The sequence below is a fragment of the Colossoma macropomum genome, unplaced genomic scaffold (genome assembly GCF_904425465.1).
Source record: "Colossoma macropomum unplaced genomic scaffold, Colossoma_macropomum, whole genome shotgun sequence".
Classification (NCBI taxonomy): Eukaryota; Metazoa; Chordata; class Actinopteri; order Characiformes; family Serrasalmidae; genus Colossoma; species Colossoma macropomum.
This window is the reverse complement of record NW_023494792.1, coordinates 54,979,913-54,987,743: the sequence shown is the minus strand read 5'-3', so window position 1 is coordinate 54,987,743 and position 7,831 is coordinate 54,979,913.

Here is a 7,831-nt window from a genome sequence, read left to right as displayed (position 1 = left end):
GAGTTATTTGTGTAAATGTTACATATTTAAATAAAGTTAATTATTTCTCTACATTTGATTATTTCTGTGGTCATAAATTTAGTTACACTCCCTCTCTTCCCCAACATAGCATGTATGCAGCATAGAATAATTCAATTTATTTACTATACCTCTCTGATCAGTCTAAATAATCAACTGACTGCAAATGATCAATTGTCATGATAAGCTTCAGTGCATTTCCTGGGTCCATCTTACTCTAAATAAACATTGTCCAGCCCATAATCTGGAAATCAGTTGAAGTCCACCATCTTTAAGAATCTATCAGTTTTTAAGTGCATTCTTAGGAATCAAAAAGCAAGAGGAGCAGAGGATTTCGGAGTGAATAGAAGTGTTTTATTGTAGAAAATTACATTTGCACATGCCATGACATTTCCATCAATGTTAATAAGGTGTTTAATAGCACTATGTCTATTACAGTCAGTCCAGTATGAGCTCATGAAAAATAGAAGAATGAAGTGACAAGAACGTTTAGGACATGTGAGCTGGTAAATGTGTTTTGTGCTTGCATCTTCTGTTTGGAGGGAGGATCTAAAACACAATAAAAGATTCAAACAAAGATAATGAGAATGCATAATTCAGGATATTATACCCACAGTGTATGATAGTGGTCACCAAACCAATCTAAAAAAAAACACAATAAATCATTTAGAATATAAGAGCACTCCAAGGAAAAAAATAAGTGAGAGATTGTGAGTTTAATTAAAGATCTAATTAGTTTATTGTTTTCAGTGGGAGAGACCTGTTGTTTTAGTGTCCTGAACGTCTGTTGTCTGATATGCCCTACACAGCTGTTTTTTGTGCAGAGTGCTCAAGTCAAAGTTAACTCAAAGTTGTTAATTTACATACATCATGTGTGTTTTTTTCAAAATTGACCTGTCAGATCAAAGGGAAGGTGGGTCCTCAATAACATCTGTAATGGAGGAGAAATTAGTGGCTGCAGTCCTGAATGAAGTTATAATAAACAAACAGCAGATTTTTGAGTACTGGTAAGAAGAGAAGAGTGGTAGAAAGAGGAGTGATTATATTAGCCAATCAGAAGCCAGCTGCATGTTCTGATGCACGAAGGGTAGCAGAGTAATAGTAGAGATTATGTAGTGGGAGAAGGCCACTTAATTCACCTATTTCCCACGTACACCATAAATTACTTTAGGTTTATTTTAGGTTGGGATTTTCCTGTAGCCAGTGATCAATTGATCAGATTGTGATAATTATACACAAAACCAAACATGTGATAACTTTAATAAAGGGTTATTTATTGATAAAAGTATATAAGCTCTAAATGACAGATTATTATTATTATTATTATAAGGTATATGAGCACTAAATGCTAGATTATCAGGTATGCAAAGAGAAACTAAAGACATGAGATTCACCGGATGAACATACTGTTGATGAAACTCAAAAATTGTTATTTTATGGCATTTGAGCAGCATACAGATGAGAATATCAATGCTACTGTAATGACTGACCTAAGTTTAGATAAAAAAGGGGGCAAAGTAACACAAGCAATATTGAACCACATAGCTAAAGAGGTGAGAATGCAAGCCTTGCAGCCTTGAAGTTGAGGAGGAGCCATGGGCCTGCATGCTGCATGGCAGAGGTGGTTAGATGTGTGTGACGGTGTGTAATCAGCTCCTCATAATCTCTGTTCTGGACGCTGTCCAGGGTCCTGTAGGAGTTTGAGCTCTGTGCTGCTGAATTAGAGTGGCTGCAGCTGATCTGAAAGCTTCAAGCACCCAGTAGGAGTTTCACATCATCAGAAGTGAAAAGCATAAATTTACCTTGATCCTGATTCTGCTCTAGTAGATAAATGTAAGTCTTTAAGTCTTTACACATCTGATCTACTTAGTTAATCTTATTATAACTCATTATAACTCAATCTGACTTTTCAGATCAGTGTAGTTCAGTACAAAGTGTCTCTTCCACTTCATGGATTCTGCTGGTGGTTGTGAGTCGGTCTCACAGTGCTGAAGTTTCTGGTGGAGAGAAAAAAACTACATGCAGAGAGGAAGCAAATCCACATTTTTTTAAAACACCTTCCTGTTTTTAACCTTCTTGTGTGTATAATTTCATATTCTTTATAAACACAACACACATTCAAAGTCATGAAAATAGTTCAAATGGAAATGCAATACATATTAAACAATTGAATTTAATTCCATCTTACAGCTATAAATGACATTTTGTTTAAAAATTTGGTGCTGTGTCCCTTCACTCTGTTCTCCTCCTACATGGCCAGCTGTTAGTGTGTGTGTCTGTGTGTATGTGTTTGTATGTGTGTGTGTGTGTGTGTGTGTGTGTGAGGGTGTACAACATGGACAGGCTGCTGACTGGTTACAGCTGCTAAAGGAGAACCCTACGCTTGTGATATTTTAAACATCTGGTTATTTTTACATAAATTGTTATGACTGTGTAGCGAACAATGGCCGGAACTTCACTTCCAGCTGAGTGTTTACCCAAAAGTTAAGGGCCTTCTGGCTCCAGCAAGTCTGGAAGTGAGGTGTAAATCTGTCAGGCTTAACACCCCCAACCCAGACTCAGATTTACAGCTGAATCAAGAACCGGCACCCCTCTCCCTTCACCCAGCAGAAGAAACAGGATATGGAATGTGACATATGGCTCTCCAAAGTCCTGTGGACAACTTTATCCTTAAGTAACAGAAAGTATATTTCTAAGGTATATACCCACTCCAAACTGCAACCATTCGTTAGGACTCTTTTTAACTAAACTAGACATACCAAAAACGGAACTGCTACGACAATCGGAACTGAAAATCTACGACTTTCTAAGTTCCCTTGAGGACCTCAAACATGGACCCACAGCACCCCAAGGTGTGAAAACAAGAATTACCACATCACCACCGTAAGGACTGTTGCTCACAAAGGACCCCAGAAACACTCATTGATATGCATGTTTGACTATTCATCCTATCTAATTTGCAAGAGATGATGCTTGTATTTGTGTACCCAGTGACTTAAAGTGTGTATTCTCCTTTCTTTTACCAGATGTTAGGAATGTGTAGGATAACTGTCTGAAAGTTACTGAAATAACCATTTAAAGTAGAGATTTTAGAACACTAAGCATGCACCTAGGTTTTCTTTTCACTTATTATATCTAGCCTTCTATTTCACTATTCTCGTTTACTTGGTTTTATTCTTCTGAAGTGATGATTTTACTGTGTTAAATCCCCTGCCATGAAAAGACACCCAAAAGGGTTACCTGTAAGACTATTTCTGCCTTTACAATAGTTGTTTCAGGTAATGTGGATAAAAACTGTAGGTTGATGCACAAATGTTAGGTTTGTCTGTGTGGTTAGGAACTTAATTCAATGATCTGAAACTGGTTTCATCTAACTAAGCTTTTCAAATCTAGAGGGAACAAAGAAGGGAGTTCCCTGGGAAGGCGCTCACAGAGAAACCACCCCCTATCAGAATCTAGAACTAGGAATAGCTAATTACCCGCTAGGTAAGAGAACCTATCACCACCTTCGCTCCACCCCCGAAGGGAGGGGCCAACAGCCGGGTAAAACTGGCGCGCATGCCAGTTCCAGTCAGTTCAAGCTCGCGTTCCAGAGAACACGAAGGAACTTCCGTAAGTCTGTGCCAACCGCGGTTAGAAAGAAAGTTAAGAAGTTTAGAACGCTTAGATCAGATCTGGATTTTGTTGTTCGTGTAGTTTGTCTTTTGTGTATACCTTTAAGTTTAACCCAACCTTAGAGAAGAAAGTGAAGATTTCTTTACATGGCCAAGTAAGGAATTTCTTCAAGTTTCAGCTCTGACGAAGATAGGTAGTAATTCAGGTTATTAGCCTCGAAATTTGACTGCATTTCTCCAGCCCTAAAAAGAAGCCCAGAGACTCTGAAGCCCAGCCAGAGCCACGCCTCGACCGGTGAACCGAATCCTCGCTAGAAGACTGCCCTGTTCCCAAGCTCCATCCTCAAACAGCCCTAAGAAGAAGCCCAGAGACTCTGAAGCCCAGCCAGAGCCGCGCCTCGACCGGCGAACTGAACCCTCGCCAGAAGACTGCCCTGGTTCCAAGCTTCCTCCTCGGGCAGGCGAGCCGCCGAAGTCAGTCCTCAACTGCAGCACTGCAGCGCAGCGCGTCGAAGTCCCACCAAGACTCCAGGGCCAGCGAAGGAACGCTTATTATTTGATAAGAATTCTCTTTTAGATATATGTTAGTTAGGTTAAGTTGCCCTGTAGATCCTTTGTCCTTAAGTCTCGAGTTGCTTTCCCAAGGAGCGCCCTCAGCCACCTTTGCATACCATTTTACACTGTGAAATAAGTTACATTACCTGAGCCATTCCCTTATTTTTATTTCCTTTCTTTTGTTTATTAACCAAGTTATCCAACTGTAGTGTCATATTTAGCCAATAAAGTTACTTTGATTGAAGCATCCTCGGCACGAGTGTCTGTCTCTTCCCTGCATTGGTCTGGACTTTAAACTAAATCCAAGTTACCCTGACCTCCTTTTTAGTTTAAGCAATAATAATCAGATTCATAATCAGCTTAAAATTGCAATAACCTTTACAACTGTATTGATTTAAAACAACAATAATGCAGTGGGTCCAGCAGACCACTGAGCAACAAAAACATCAACACCACACAAGGGTTAAAAACTAGAATTTAAATTCAGTTGAATGTGCACCTCTAATTTAGATACTTACCTGAAAAAGGTCAGCTACAAAACATGTTCTTTCAACCCTGAACTCAACATTATTGAATTTTTGTGAATATTTGTGTTTGGATTAGGGCAACTTAAACCAGATTTTCAAATGAGATGAGTCTTTATGCTCACATTGTTCAGTGTTGCAGCTCCAGAACTCCAGAATGCAAATATGGAGCATAAACCAACACATGGAGCATTAATGGTTAGAATTATTTCAGGGAAACTTGAGATATTGTAAGCTTAATAGACCCAATACACTGCAGACACTGTGAGAGCCAGAGTGAAAAGGCTGCTGTGGGGGTCACTGATGACAGTGGGGACAGGGGGGACAGTGGAGCCGGTGATGATGAAAGCACAGACTGCAGAGTGGTGCGTAGCAGTGAAGACAGCAGCAGATCCAGCTTCCCCAGCAGCAGCAGAGACATCAGCTATAGCAGCAGTGCTGAGTTCCTACAGCTCAGTGCCCTGATGAGGTGGGTTAGGTTTGATCTACTGGGCCATTCAGTGTTATGTTCTCAATATGTTCACAGTGCAGAACCAGAGAACCACCACCTCTGCAGAGAGACTGGTTGATGAGTTGCTCTTAGACACTCATCTTTTCTTGGAAATGTTATGCTTGTCTCTTGTAAGTTACTGGTAACGTAAGAATAGATGTTTGTGTTTCGATGCTGTGTAGTCAATAACCTACACGGCTGTTGTTGTTATAACCAGTTTGAACAGTAACAGTGAATTAATCTGTCCAAGTAACACATGCCAGCTACCAAATACACAGAGCAGCTTTGCATTATGATTGTTAGAGTTTAAACTATTTCTGTCTTTAGATGTAAATCATCCTCTATCTTTGCTCTCACTTGGTAAAGCTGACATTACTGAAAGTGTCAGACTGACAGCAACACAGCTTAGTGAATTATTTACTCTTCCTGATGAGGATCAACCACTATCACATCAACACTGTGCTGCGGAATGGAAACTGTAATCATTTCTATTTTTTGATTGACCAAAGATGTTGGACAGTGTGTAGCAGGAATGCTATTAGCATGTATGCTACTGCTAAATTACTGCTATACTGTTTTAAACAATTACACAGTGTATCGTGTTGATCGTGTCCGCAATACCTGATAATAAAGTATTTGATCTATCAAAGATGTGAGGGAGATTAAAATTGTATGTTTAATTCATTAACTTATCTTTCCAGCTGTAAAAAAGCAATTCTATCATCTAAAGTCCTCTGTCTTTCATGAAAACACAATGCCAATATTCAGCAACACACAACACACCAGTCAGGAACTGCTTTGTGTTAACTTTGGGAAAGTGACTAGAACAGTTTTAACCAATGAGCATACAAATGTTTTTCTTCTATGGTGAGTTTGCACCCCAGTTGCCACATGATCTAAACATGACATCACCTGTTTGTGGACCGCTGTCTTCTTATGATGAGTCTTCATCTCTAATGTGTTTGTTATAAAAGAAACTTGAAAAGAACAACAAATCACTTCTATACAGAATATTTTGTTTTTGTGGTCATAAACATCACTTATTGATAATTTAAAAAGTGATGTAGAAATTATTTTGTAATAAAAATCCACAGTGCCAAATAGTCCTTATGTGATTTATTCAGAGAACAGTTCATATTTAAAACAGACAAAAGAAAAAGGAAAAAAAAACAATAAAGGGAAAATGGAAAAAAAAGTATTAAAACTCTGAAATATCAGAAACTCTTATCTTTGTACTCTGTGTGTCTTTATACTGTATGTTTAATGATCAGCACAGAGAAGAGAGGAGTACAGAATCATCTCTCACACCAAAGTAATAGATTTCATACATACCTAAATCAAATGAAACTCAAGATACAAATTCAACATGCTGTCATTATTATTCCTGTGTAGAAATAATCTCAAATTATCATGAGCATAATAATCACACAATCATTTTAAGATGCAAAAAGAACAAGAGAGAATGTATCAAATCCTTTTCTTACAATGTAAGCAGCAAAAAGTGGAACCGGGCAAAAGTGAATTTGAAGTATTTTTGAGGTTGGAACTGATATAAAATATTTTGTTTGTTCATTTAAACAAAACTTTTGCTTTGCATTGTTTCATTCAAAATAATACAATGAGTATTTATGTTATAAATGTAGTATTTGTTTAACCCAAATTTTTGTCTTGTGTTGTTTTATTTATTGTATTGATTTGACCTGAAAAAAATAGTTAAAATGCTTCTACTGTTTTTACAGTGTAGCACAATATTGGTTGACTAATTATGTTTTATTACTGATTATTTTATTTTATGGAGTGTGAGTGTGTATGTCTGTCTGCCCTACGATGGACTGGCGACCTGTCCAGGGTGTATCCTGCCTTCCACCCAATGACAGCTGGGATAGGCTCTAGCACCCCACCGCGACCCAGAAGGATAAGCGGTTTAGATGATGTATGTATGTATGTATATATTAAAGGGATGGAACAATAAACAGTTATAAGGGGCTGCTTGATTTTTAGTGCCAACACTGAAAACAGAAAGCTGTTATACAAGTTAGTTACAGTGAAACAGCACTTTCCTGTTTCTGACTGATGATCACTGAACATTCACTTCTGACCAGAACGTTTTTTACCCGCAGTTCTTTACCCTAAAAAATGATCTACAGTGAAAATGAACAGCCCTTTAATTTAAGACCTTCAATCCAAAACAATAATTTGCTTAAATTACAATTTAAAAAGGAAGTTTTGGCACAAAATGAATCATTTCTCATAAAATATGTTAACTGATAACCTTCATCACATCAGACCCAAAATGTTTTCATGAAGATAAAAAAGTTGAATTAAGAGATCAAAGTAAGATCATAATCATTTTGATGGAATAACTTAATGAGATGAGATGTGTCAGTAAATGTATCTAAGGTTGGAAAAACTCAAAAAAGTGTTAAAAAAATGTCTAATTTGTAATTTGTTTACATAAATTAGGGGATGTTTAAACCACTTTATCCCATTTATTCTCCATAAAACATTTTGACTTGTGATTGATGATAAAATCATTTCTTGCGTTTGAAGAAGTTTGAATGCAGTTTCCTGATGAAAGACACTGGCTGTGGTCTCTCAGTCACATGATTCATCTCTGTCTGAGGCTCCTC